Here is a 13,720-nt window from a genome sequence, read left to right as displayed (position 1 = left end):
GTAAACAAACTTGAAGTCTTCCAAACCAGTCAGCATCCCTTGGGCTTTTATATTTTCCTCACTGTAAATCCTTTGATTCTGATTGCAGTCCACTGTACACTTCCCACAAAGAAACAAAAGCAGACTGCCCCAATTTGGGGTTTCTGGTATTGCTGCTTGTGTCACCATTAGGCCAATGGAAGAGAGCAGTCAAGCTGCTGGGCATAGCAGTGCTGTCTGACCAAGCCTAGGTACCCTGGTCCTGAGACCTCCTGCAGATATTACCACTGGAACCATAAACCAACCTATTGATGTCGACTGTGCCAAAGTCAAAATACACTTAAAGCAGAAGATTCTCCATGCCCCTCTCCTAGCTCTCCATGTGCTCTGAACTGATGTTCTCCCACTCAGGACACTGTATCCGGCAGGTGGAGCATGGTAGGTGGGGATGAGCTGTTTCAGTGTGACTGCAACTGCTGTACCCCACAGAAATGGTGAATAGCTTCTCTTGTATGATGCAGTCTCTCTGTTTGCTTGTTTGATTTAGTTCTATTTCTCTTTCTGCTCATACCCACAGAATTGTTGGTGTTTACTAGACTCAGTTTTAGATGTTACATGGACATGCCTGCAAGCACGCTAGGAAAATTATTATGCAGTTGGATATCCATGTACTGTTTATCCTACCTTGCCCTATTCAGAATGAGTCCAATCAGAGCCTATGTACAAACTCCTATGAGATTTGGAACCTTCCATACTGAAGGCGCTTATTCTAACTTAATTTCTACAAATTAGTTAAAAAAATTCCCCAAAAGAGAACCAGACATTGCTTGGACTAGTCTTTTATGTTGCTGGGTTTATTTTTGAATGAATTTTAAGAAATTTAGGATTATAGGTAATTTCTGCAGATGTCACCCTACTCTCCATTTCTTGATGAAAGAAGAGTATTGTAGACTCAAATCTCATTAGACTGCATCTAGCTTAGTGATTTGCTTGGTTTCCTTTTAATGATAAATTTGATTTCCTTTTACTGATACATTTTGAGGATTGTCTAGAGGAAAATATCCAGGACTTGACTGAGGTTTAATGACACAAAGACATTGATGACCTCAATCTTGATTAGGATCTGGATCCTACTCATGAATCTGGATGTACAGCTCTATACCACGGAAGAACAAAAAGTAGCCCTTCTCAAATCACAGACATACAAAGGCCTTTTTGCATGCCTGATGTAACACACACTCGAGAGCTTTTCTGACCTAGGCCTAGTTCAGGAAGCCTGATAAGATACAGCTCAATACCACTGTGTGACAATGCAACGAAATGCAAAGCACAAGCTCCTGCCAGAGATTCAGTGGTGACTGATCTCATTCTAAATCAAGACTTTCAGCATCACAAATTTAAACTGTGGCTCTTAAGTGTCTATTAGAAAACATATAAATGCTTAAATACATATATTCTCTATAATGTTCTCTTAGACTTACTCGTACACTACCAAAATACAGTCTTCTCTAATGTTGCTTTTCTACCTTTACATATACATAGAGTTCACACATGCTTCTTTTGCTAATTCTTAATTCCAACTAAACTACACCCAAAAAGCCACAGGTAATTTTGAATGATATCCAAGGATTGCTGGCAGGGAATGAGATGACTCTACAGTTCCTCTCTTTGCAACTTGGGTGGGCAAAGCCGTGCAGCTTCCAGCGGCCAAAGACAATGGCTGATGGCAACTGCCATGAGGAAGTCTTGTGCTGACCTGTAGGCTCTTTTGATGGAATATCGGTGTTCTTAACACAGACATTCACTGTGGAGTAATCTCTTTTTACTGATGAGTACGTATTCAGGGCATGAATCATTTAAACCCAAAGCAGACACCCGAAATAGCTCAGATGAACCATGCCCCTGGGTATCTACATCCCTCTGTTTGCCATGGGGAAAGCCTGGGGTGAGTGGGTAAGACACAAACATCTGCTCCAGACATGTCTAAAGTTAGGTGAGATGTTTGCTTCCTCCTGTGCATTTTCCAAGCCATGAGATCTGAGGTTTGCCTTCCCAAGTCACTATCCCAACCCCACACAGCACCTATCTTTTGTGACAGACCTGGGCTCTCAAACAGGCACTTGCTCTGTGCTTCAGGCTTTCTTCTCTCATTGAGGCAATTCCAGCACAGAAAGCAGTAGTTGGGCTCTTTGAGGAGTGCCTAATTTTATCTCTTCCCCTCCGCCCCTGCTTCCCACCACTGAAAGCTAAAATAGTTAAATGCTCAGGGTTTGGTTGCATGCATTGTTTATCCATACTTGCTCCTGCTTCCATGTTTAAGAGGAAATAACTTGCTACGATAAAGTATCACTAGATGCTGGTAACATCAGATAAGCTAAGCTGGACAAAAATGTTTTCTTTGGCAATTCTCCACTTTCTTTGATTTGGCCAGAGAGCCTGCTTTACTTCTGGAAATGCAAGGGCCCCAGTTACATATGACTGTAACACAAAGAGTTTCACAGCTTTTCTTGATAAACTCCATGTAGGGCAAAGAGAACAATCCTGCCACTTCTTTCCCTGGTGTACAATTGGGCTGATAAGAGTCAAGCTGCACATATCAAAATCCACAGTATATTTCATTTGCATTAGTTTTCAACCTTTCCAGAAAAAAAGAGAGCCTTTTGCATTCTGCTTATCTGCCCCTATTGGAAGCTGCACATGCTGTAGCAATATATATTTAAAGTTGAGCACAGGGGAGGAAAAAAGGAGCATGCCTGGGGGGGAGCCTTTTTGGGTTAGAGGCAGCGTTCCAAGGCACAGAAGGAGGAGCTGAGCATCCCCCTTGCAACTGGCAAGGGTCAGAGGAGCCTCCATGCCCCTCCCAGGGAGTGAGACAGGGGCGCTTGCTCCTTGCAAGGGATGTGGAGAGAGGTTCAGGGTGAAGGATCATCCAATAGGAACGGCTTGTGCTGCAGCTTCTCTGTGGCTCCCATTGGTGGGTATCACGCTGTGGGGGTCACTCAGGAGATACCTCAGCACACAGGGAGAGAGGAAAGGAGAGGACTGCTGGAGGATGGATGCCCCTGCTGCCCTGGGTAAGTAGGTGCCACTGCTTGTGGTGGTTCTGGGGTCAGGTTTTATCACTCCCTGCTCAGTGCTCTGTGTATGGCCACAGCTGGGTACCTTAAACCAAGTAACCTGAAGCACCGCAGAAGGCAGTTATTTTCACCATGTGCAATGAATATATAGCTATGCAGGATGTATGCACATGGGACCATACATGGACTCACATGTGTTATGGGTTAACCAGCATGCAGGAGTCACACCAGTGACGATGCCACAGCCTCATAACTTCATGTTTTGTATCTAACTCAAAGCTTTTACCTCATGAGCCCTTTTCTGCCGGAAGGCTGGAGTGTGACACTGCCTGTGACAGACACAGGGCAGCAGCAGCACGGCGTACTCCCTTCTGTCTCCCACCAAGCAGCTTGAAAAGCTCTGGCTGGCCTTGCTACAGCCTCACCACACTACACAGAGAGAGCAGCTCCTCTGCTGACGGTGTGTAGCTCCATCATACAGCCCACAATCAGCGAGTCCCCTGCTTTCAAGATACTGCATGTGGGATTTAGCGGGCTTCACCCCAAAAATGTGCATTGCCTGTGCATTTACTGCACCTACCCTAAGAACTAGTGTCTGCACAAGCGATGGACATACCAAATATCTCTAGTTTTGACAGAGTTGATGGTGGCATGGAAAGCTGAGCTACTTTTCCAGGCAGCAAATGCGTGTGGCGTGTAATAAGCCACACTGAGTATCTTCTCTGCAGCATATGTAAAGACTGAAAGCCTCACATAGTCTGGATTTATTTGCTGGGGTTTTTTCCCATCCTTTCCTCCCTCCCTCAATACAAACATTTATGTAAAAAAATATTTCTAGAGCACAATGTATAAACAACGCACACAATAAAAATAAGAACTGGAAAAACAAATGAGAAAAAAAAAAGAGCTGAACTTATTTTCCTACCCAGATAACAACTGAAGTTCTTTTGTATTTGTATTTTTTTCGGATATTGAGGTGTTTTTCTTGTGATAGGTTTGACTTATTCAGGAGTATTCTGCTTAACAATGGTTCCTTAAAGGGATATGTGGCTTTTTTTCTTAGTTATAACCAATGTCTAATTTTGGGGACTTAAAATTTGAATTTCTGGTTAAATAACTTAGAAGCAAACTATAATTATGTGCATCTTCCTGGCGCAGCTGGTGCCAAAACATAGATGAAAGCAAACTGATTATAGACAAAGGGCAACCACTGGGTGACCGTGTTTTCTCTGGAGTCAGTGCAAGTCATTTATGAGTAAATCTAGCTGAGAATCTGCAGCAGAGCCCAGTACCCAGCATTAGGGTGGGTCCTGTATACGAAATACAGTCACTGGATGAAATACTGGAAAAGGCTAACACAGAAGATACCCTATTCCCTGCTGAGCATCCTCTCGGTATGCCAAGGTGTCACAGTGCCCTCCTCCATCACCTCCACTGCTTCCTAGTGTTGCTTGTAGGAAGTGAGGGTGTGTTCCTCAGGGACAAGAGACAGCATCCCAGGTTGAAGAATGCCCCAGGCCATGTCCTGAGGTGGGACGGATTAATCTGCCCCTTGCACCACTCTGTAAAAGGGATTACTGCCCCTCCAAACCAGCTTTGCCCTCTTTATTCCTTTTAAAGGGGTGTTGATTTATGTGGCGCCTTGATCTGCTGATACCAAAATGCAGTCATGCTGAACTGGGTCTTTTGGACCATTGTTTTTCTGGTTCCAGCCCTTAAGATCCAAGAAGGGGATTTAATTATTGTGATCTGAGTGCAATTCATTCAGAGGTTTTCTCAAATGCTTATTCTCCTCTTCCTGTGGTACAGCTTGCAGACCCAGATGGCAGTCAGAAAGCAAAAATACATTGCTTTCTGAGGAATCTGACCTTCATTTTTAAATTACTGCTCTGATATAAGCTAAGATGGGGATAAGGTTTTGTCTCTCTCAGCTTAAAAGGAAACAATAATTCTCTCCTTTTATTTGGAACACTATTCTATCCCATTCTTTTCCTCTGTCATAGAAATTTTGAAATCAAGTCAAACGCTAGGAAGAAAAGATAGTATTGTAAATCTAAAATAAAAAAAACCACCTTGGACTTAAAAAAATAAAGTAAATTCCACCTCTTCCTAGGTTTTGTGTTGGAACTTCCTCACCTTGAGGCTTCAGCCTTCTAGTCTATAAACAGGAATAATACCTTCCTGTCTCTGAGAAGCTTAACTGATTCATGTTTGTAGAATGCTGGGACATAGCCCACCCCTGGCAACATTCAAGGTCAGGCGTGATGTGGTTCTGAACAAACTGATCTAGTTGAACGTGTCCCATCTCATTGCAGGGAGGTTGTTCTATGATTCTGTGGCAAAATATTTGTGGATATGGAGATACGTAACTGTGCATAGCTATATGCACCTATGGATGGAGGTGCAGACTGGTTTTATTTTTGTGTCTGCCTCCTGTTTTTGATTTTCACAGTATCACTGCCTTCCTACAGCACGAAGATTTCTTACAGAGAAAAGAGCATTGATACATTTGCCTGAAGACTACCTTGCACATGCATGAAATGTGTTTTCTTGACAGTACTCTTTACACCCATTTTAAGTACCAGTGTTAGGAAGTTTTCATATTTGACAAACATAGCACAAAAGAGGCTCAAAACCAGCTTTCACTAGCAATGTACTCTCACATTACCATGTCTTTCAGAGCAATCTGTAATTGAAAAGGGAAGTGATGCTTCACCTAGGTATCCCTCTCCCTCCCTAATTTTCCTGGTTAATATAACACATTACTGAATGTTGTGGTTTAACCCCAGCCGGTGGCTCAGTCCCACACAGCGGCTCAGTCCCACACAGCTTCTCACTCACTCACTCTTCCCTGGTGGGATGGGAGACACAGACAATTGGAAGAGTAAAATCAAGGAAACTCATGGGCTGAGGTAGAGACAAGCAAAGCAAAACAAGGAATTCATTCACCACTTCCCATGGGTGGGCAGGTTCAGCCATCTCCAGGACAGCAGGGCTCCATCACACATAATGGTGACTCGGAATGAGAAACACCATCACTCCAAATGTCCCCCCTTTCCTTCTTCCCCCAGCTGTATATGCTGAGCATGACACCACATGGTCGAGGATATCCCTCTGGTGAGCTAGGGTCAGCTGTCCCGGCTGTGTCCCATCCCAGCCTTTTGTGCACACCCAGCCTGCTCGCTGATGGGGTGAGAGGCAGAAAAGGCCTTAACTCTGTGTAGGCACTGCTCAGCAATAGCCAACAGCTTCCAGCACAAATACAAACCATAGCCCCATACTAGCTATTATGATGAAAATTAACTCTATCCCAGCCAAATCCAGCACACTAAACTATGACTTTTTGAATTTAAACCAAACCAGATCTTGTTTTCTTTCTGTTGCCAGCACCCCCTGGAAAAGCAGACACAGGCTCCATGAGCAGCTCTTTGTTGGGCTGCCTCCCACACCCAAGCCCACATCAATGCTACCTTTTGTTTCCAGGACATGTGAGCCATCCCCTGTTCTTCACAACGCCTTTTGGTTTGTTGCTTTGGGTTTTTACAGGCATTCCCCTTTCCTCCAGCTTCGGGAGATGGAAATTTCATGACAGTTAGTCACAGGCTGCTCAACAACGTGACATCTGGAGACTCCTTCCTGCAATGATGGCAGGCTTACAGTAGGATAACCCTCTGCTCTAGACTGACCACCACTTCCATTTTTCTTTGTCTCCCACAAAGGTGTTAACAGGCCTCATTTGCTTCTCATTCCCTTTCAAACCAGACAGCTAGAATTTCCCTTCCCGTGCCCTCCCCCCCCCAAAAAAAAAGAACAAAACCAAACCAGAACACCTTCTGGTTTAGAATTCAACTCAGAGCTTTTGCTTTTAATATTAAGTATAAATATGCATATTCCAATCTGCATGGAGAAACCAGCACATCATATTTTCTATTTTCCATTCAAAAAGAAAATCTAAATTTTTATATTTTAAAATATATCTTTGCCTGCACTTTCCAAAAATGACTTTTCAGTTTCTTGGTTATGTCTGTTTCTTGTCTTGCTCTGGTGCAATCCCCTGTGCTATTACCTTTTCTCCATCCTTCATGCTTGCTGGAGGTTATAGCATTCCACTGATGAACCTTGTCAGAACAAGGAGCTAATCAATAAAAGATTACAGAACCCCCTGTTTTCATTTTGTAACATGGACCTGCTAGAACTCTGCTTCAAAGACTTGTCTCCTTCGAATACAAGACAACAAAGAGGGCAAAATGTCATCCTCACCACATTTAGTAAACACATTTTCAGCCACTGAGTCTTTAGGTACACACAAACAGGAGGCCAGGGGTGTGCGTGCACATAATATAGAAATAATAACTGACTTCTGTTTAAGGCTCTTCATAGTTGTGAAATTTTTTACTTATGTTACCCCTTTTGTTTACCTTTTAATTAGGGACAATAAAAGAATGCACTTGGCTTCAGCAAGGAGGTCAGTGTTTCCCACTGTTAATAGGAAAAAGGTGGGTGACAAAACCAAAGCGTTGCAGCGCTGATCAGCACAAGTGTTTACCAGCTTTCCCACCTGCTTAAAATCAAATTCATCCACAGGAGAAATGGTCTTTGTGGCAAAAGGTTGAAAACAGTTTTGTTTCCTTTGCCAGTAAGGAACTATGTTATCCTGGTGAACCATTCAGAGATGTCATTAACTGGCTCCTATTTTGTTACATTAAACCTGACAATAAGCTAGGTTTCTATTCTGGCGTTATTCAGCTCCTTTCAGTGCAATTTAACAGCTGGAAATGAGAAGGCGGCAGCTTCTTGTTACCAGGCAACTCCTCCCAACCACCAGCAGTTGCCCCAGGGGCCAGGGTTTGGGAGCTGCTCTGCAGTGACAGCTCTTCTCCCTTCCTCCACACCCGGATTGATGCACAGAGGCTGCTGCAGCGCGGGCACCCCTCTAAGAGCTCAGAACATTTGCAAGAGCTATATCTCATGAAAACTATGGTTTCCTCTCTCACCATCCCATTATATTGTGTTATATAGCTGGGAGTTTAGCCACTGACTTCCAATAAGCCAACATTTGTCTATTTACATGCAATTTTTAAGTTTCATGTTTATTGCTTTTAGTTAATTGAACACAATAAAGAATACATCATGTTCTTCCACGAAGAAGCCCATTTCAAAGCCTGTAATGGCCATCAGTACATTCCTTCCTGTCTCCAAGAGACAGATCACACTCATGTAATCTCTCAGCAAGTCCACCTGCTAACTTAATGTTTATGTTACCCCTTGTGCAGCTTTGTAGGGCATAACACACTGTATGGACTTATATGTGTTATTACTGTTTTGCTGCAATGTTCTTTTATTCCTCATTCCACCCTTGAATTTATTTACATTTATTTCAACCTTTATTCGAGTACCTAAAAATACCCTAGAAAACAAGCACATGTGGAATGCATAGGAATAGAAATCATGATGACCTCATGCATAATGTATTAGCTGGCCTAATAAAACACAGATCACATCCACTAGCAATATTTATGAAATACCTTACATCATTTCAAAGTTCATTCATATTCAGAGAGCCTGGTTTGGGATTCAGGCTTGTTGAACTCTTGTCACAGAACCATAGAATAATAGAATGGTTTGGGTTGGAAGCAACCTTAAATATCATCTACTTCCAACTCCCTGCCATGGGCAGGGACACCTTCCACTAGACCAGATTGCTCAAAGCCCCTTGGTGTAAGTCAGAAATGGGGTCAGTATGTTGACACCACCTTTTCTCTTGACACTTTCCCAGCAATTAGACAGGTTGATGTGGTTTCTCCGTCACAAGATATTCCATATTTTAACTCAGCACACTTCCAGTGGGATGAGGACAGCAGAGAAGAGAGAAAAACAGATGCTTACATGTTGATGAGTACTTGCTTCAATGCAAGATTTAGATGGTTTCAGTGAAGCATTCATCAAGCAAACCAACAGCCCTGAGGAAAAAATGCTTCTTGCAAAGGTTATTCCTATGGTAATTCCGTCCAGCGTATGAACATGGGCATGACTAGCACCTGCAGGACAAGGAGCCTTTCTTTTTTACTTCCTCCAGCATCATGCATTTGTGTCAGAAAACGGGGTTTGGATCCATTACTGAAGAGAGATTCTAGTTAGGGAGTACTTTTCTTCTACATCTCTCTCCGTGCATCCAGTTTCATTTCTTTATTTTTTTTTTCTCTCGCTGATCTACATTTGCTTATTCTTCTCATCCATTTCTTCCTCCACAAAAATTAAGCATATTTTGAAAGTTAACCCGTTTCTTCTTGAGTCAATATATGCTGATTGTTAAAAAGAGTTAAGCAGTATAATGGGACCTTTTCTATGCTTGGTTTTATTAGAAAATGTTCAAACAAAACATACCGGATAAGAGGGAACTTAGCCATTAGCATTATTGGAGACCTCTTGATGAAATGTCATATCCTCTGACAAAAACATTGACCTGATCTAAACACAGACACATGTTTGTGTGGCTCCAGGAAGGATTTATATTTGGAAGAGTGGAGGGGAGAGTAATTTTTGGTATTTATATAGGAATCTAAATATAGCTGGAAGCAAAGCATGGCTTCTAATTGTTTTTAGTGGCAATTTTTCATCTTTCTGACAGATTTTTTGTCATCACCATTCTCGTTCTACATCAATCTGTATCTTTGAATAAGGTTTCACACGTACATTAATAACATCCTTCAACAGAATCGCATGACCATGAGTGCCTTGAAATCTTCTTAGAAGATTTGTGTCCTTTTTTTTTACCCTTTCAGCTTTCTTTTCTCATTAATACAAACACTTTACAATTGTGATTTATTTTGATTCATTTTACAACCAGACATTAAGTAAAGCTGATATGTTTCAAACTCAGTCATATCTGAAAAGGGAAAGTGCTAGCTGTGCAAAAAGCCCCAGCTCATCTGTGTCAGTGGCACTTCAGGAGAAGGTCCAGCCTGATCCACCACATGGGTTTCCCAAGCAGCAGGGGTTGCATTGGTACCATGAAAGATTCCTGTCTTGCACCCTGGGTTCAATTCCTGATGATGACAAGAAGAAATCTTAAATTTTTAGCCTGGGAACCCATACCTTTTCTCATTAACTTAGGTCCACGTGGGAAAGTTCCACACACTGCTACAGGAGCTCTTTCATCATTGGGTGAAGCAGAAATGCAAATCCTCAGCTCTTTTTCAAGAATATACTCTTTTAGTAAGGATTTTGCATGTGTGTGTGCGTGGAGACAGTAGGATATTTGAGGTGCTTCTTTTTTGATGTAAATTACATGTCAGTGATGTCCTAGAGTTATTCATAATCTGTCTGCTTACAGTGCTTCCAGTTTGTGAGCTCCCTACTCTGCCTGCTTACATGTGGGTGAAAATCAAGACATTTGATTTAAAATCAACCTTGACAGAGTCTTAATGCCGAATAGCAACGTAAGAAGATATGATAGAAGCATTTAGTGGTGGTACGATGGGTGCTTTATCCTCAAGCAAGAAATTATTACGCCTTAAATGTAATATGCTTAACTGTGTATGGTAAAGGAACAGGGCTTCCTCGTCAAAGCGGTTAACTCCCCAGTCTAATGCTTGGATCTCAGGGATCCAGAGGTCTTTTCCAAAATGGAGGAAAGCAAAGCTATTCTTTTGAAAGCCATTAGTTTCAAAGGGAATAAGAAATAAAAAGCAGAGCCAGTTATGTAAAGACCTCTTCCAGTTTTTCCTTCCTCTCTGCAACCTCTTCTTGTCATGACAAATACAACAGCCCTGTTGGGCTTTCTGCCTCCCAGGTGCTCAGTGCTAACTGTATCGTGGTGATTCAGATTGCACAGAAACCAGACCCTCTGGTCCCTCACCTCACCTCACCTCATCCCTTCTGTGACCTGCAGTGGTATTTAATGAACAGGGAGCCAAGATGTACTGTAGTCTAGGGCAGGAGTTCTGGTGCTTTTGCTCAGTGTCATTTAGTGTGAGAGATTACCCATGGAGTGAGTCTTTCAGACAAACAGGACACTGGCATGTTCTGCCTAGGAGTTTGCACGTTGTCTCACTTGCTGCAGAGGGAGTGCCACTGCTTAGATGAGCAATTTGGTTTTGCTGGTGTGTAAAGCCATTTTCAGTCACCATTTTGACCCTTAATGAAAGGAAATCTCATTGACCTGGAACCAAGACAGGCACAGAGGGGACTACAACTGTTCCCAGCTTCCTGTCCTTGAAGCCTCCAGTTTATTTCCTGGCATCAGGCTGTAAATTGTACTTCACAAAACTAAGCAGCAAGTTCCAGATATTAAAGTGCTGCACATATTTGGCATGTGCCCAGCCTGTAGTGCATTCAGGTCAAGGATCGTGGAATCTGCTTGCTTACTCTCACTGGGATTTGCTGGTTAAGCATGCTGCCTTCCACAGTCATTTAATTTTTTAAACATCCTTACGTAATCTCACATCTTTTTACTCCTCCCTCCTTGTAAATAGAAGGAAAAAAAAAGAATGTCATCTTTGAAGCACTTTTGAAGGAAAAATAACAAGAGATGAACATGGAATATGTATGTGAAACAGTCACTTGTCCCTAAAATCTGAGATACTTTTGCCACTGCAGGACAAACTGTAGGACATGAGTCTAATCAATTTTCCCTTGAGGTCAAACAGGTACATTACATGGAAAAGGTGGTCCTTCAGAAGTCAGCAAGAACCACCCCCCAGTATTCCCCTGGGCTGAAGGAATGATGGATGGAAGGAAGGAAAGGCACATTTCAGAATCCCTTCCTCTTCTCTGTAACTCAGTATCTTCAACTATGAATTGTGAGGCCTATTTACTCTTTTTAGTACATTTTAGTTTCATTCTACAGTTCGGTGGTACCTACAAATGTAATTAGTTGCAGGAACCTTAAAGAACTTTGCTCAGTTACATCTTCTTCCAGTACACTTCTGCAGCTCGGCTACACATATGCATTGGTTTGCACTGAAAGGCAACTGCTACCTTTGATATTTTTGATCACTTCTTTCAAAATTTGATGAATTTGTTGCATATTTCTGGTTAGTGTCTAGAAACCAGTGTAATCTAATCCTACAGGTTCAGATTTACGTTTGGAAATCTCTGTACCTTGATTATTTTAAAGTCAAAAGGGAATCTCGAGTGGGACATGCTGAGAGTACAAGCATTTCATATAATATTGTTTTAATGTTTCCTGAATTATTTTTCCTATCCTTTTTTTTTTTTTTAGTGTTCCATAAGACCTCACTGTGATAGCTAAGATCGGATGGTATAAAGCTATGAATTTTGAAGAAAATTAAACTTCCTTTATGCAACTCATTGCTTAAATCTACCTTAAATGCTACATGCGGTGCCAGAAGAAGGGAAGGTGGAAAATGTGACTGTTAAAAGGATTTCTGGGCTCACCCAAATCAGTGTTTGATATCTGTACCAGGCAACTTACTGGAAACTATAATAAAGAATAGAATTAGTAAACTGCATACATATTGGAGAAGAATCAGCATTACGTATCAAGTAGGATGTCATGTTTTGTAAGCCCAGTAGAGTTTCAAGAAGTTTTGTTGTTGCTGGTTTTTTTTTCAATATAAATAAGATGGTTCTGATAATATGACATACCTGGATTTTCAGGAAGCTTCTGACCTGGTCTTTCACCATAGGCTCTCAAAGTACATTCATGGGGAATAAAAGGAAAAGGATAAAACAAATGTCTAAAAGAAAGGCAACTCTTAATTAGATCACACAATATAAAGCAGTTCCCAGAACCCACAAAAATCTCTGCCATTCAGCATCTTCAGAAATTTTATGGAGAAGCTTAATGCCATGAGGACAGTTGGCAGATAATACAGAATCTGTATGAACAGCCAAATCTTAAGCTGGCAACTGAGAATTTCAGAAGACTTTTAGGAAAAAGAAATACTTTTCTGTCAGCTTAGTGAGCTGATTTGACTTGCTGAGAGGTCACATCAACTTATGCCATTAAAGCTTTCTTGATAAATGTATAGATTTGGTGTTACTGGAGTTACCTGTCACACTTACCTGTCCCAGGGCAGTAGAGATAGCAGGGGTAGCAATGGGCAGTTACACAACGCCATGTGTAACTACAGATGGACAAGGGATGGTAAAGGATGGCTTGCAACATATTAGTGTAAACTACATCCATCTCTTTCCAGAGGATTTTATCCTAAAATGCTGTAATAAACTGAAAATTTAGTTGTGGAAAATGTATGTATTGGGGTGTGGGGAGAATCACAGAATGGTTTGGGCTGGAAGGGACCTTAGAGATCATCTAGTTCCTGTTCCACAGAAAGGGACACCTTCCACTAGACCAGGTTGCTCGAAGTCCCCATCCAGCCTGGCCCTGAACTCTTCCAGGGATGGGGCAGTCACATTTCTCTGGGCAATCTGTGCCAGTGTCTCACCATTTTCACAGTAAAGGATTTCTTCCTAGTATCTAATCTAAATCTACCCTCTGTCAGTTTAGAGCCATTCCCCCTTGTCCTGTCACTACATGTCCTTGTAAAAAGTCCTTCTGCAGATTTCTTGTCGGTTCCCTTTAGGTCTCCCAGAAGCCTTCTCTTCTCCAGGATGAACAACTCCAACTCTCTCAGCCCGACCTCAGCTTCTCCTGTAAGGCAGCACTGGGTTGGGTTTGGTGCCGGTTTCTCCCTCTC

Source organism: Nestor notabilis, unplaced genomic scaffold (genome assembly GCF_000696875.1).
Source record: "Nestor notabilis isolate BGI_N333 unplaced genomic scaffold, ASM69687v1 scaffold7097, whole genome shotgun sequence".
In the NCBI taxonomy this organism is placed as follows: Eukaryota; Metazoa; Chordata; class Aves; order Psittaciformes; family Psittacidae; genus Nestor; species Nestor notabilis.
This window is presented reverse-complemented; position numbering follows the sequence as displayed.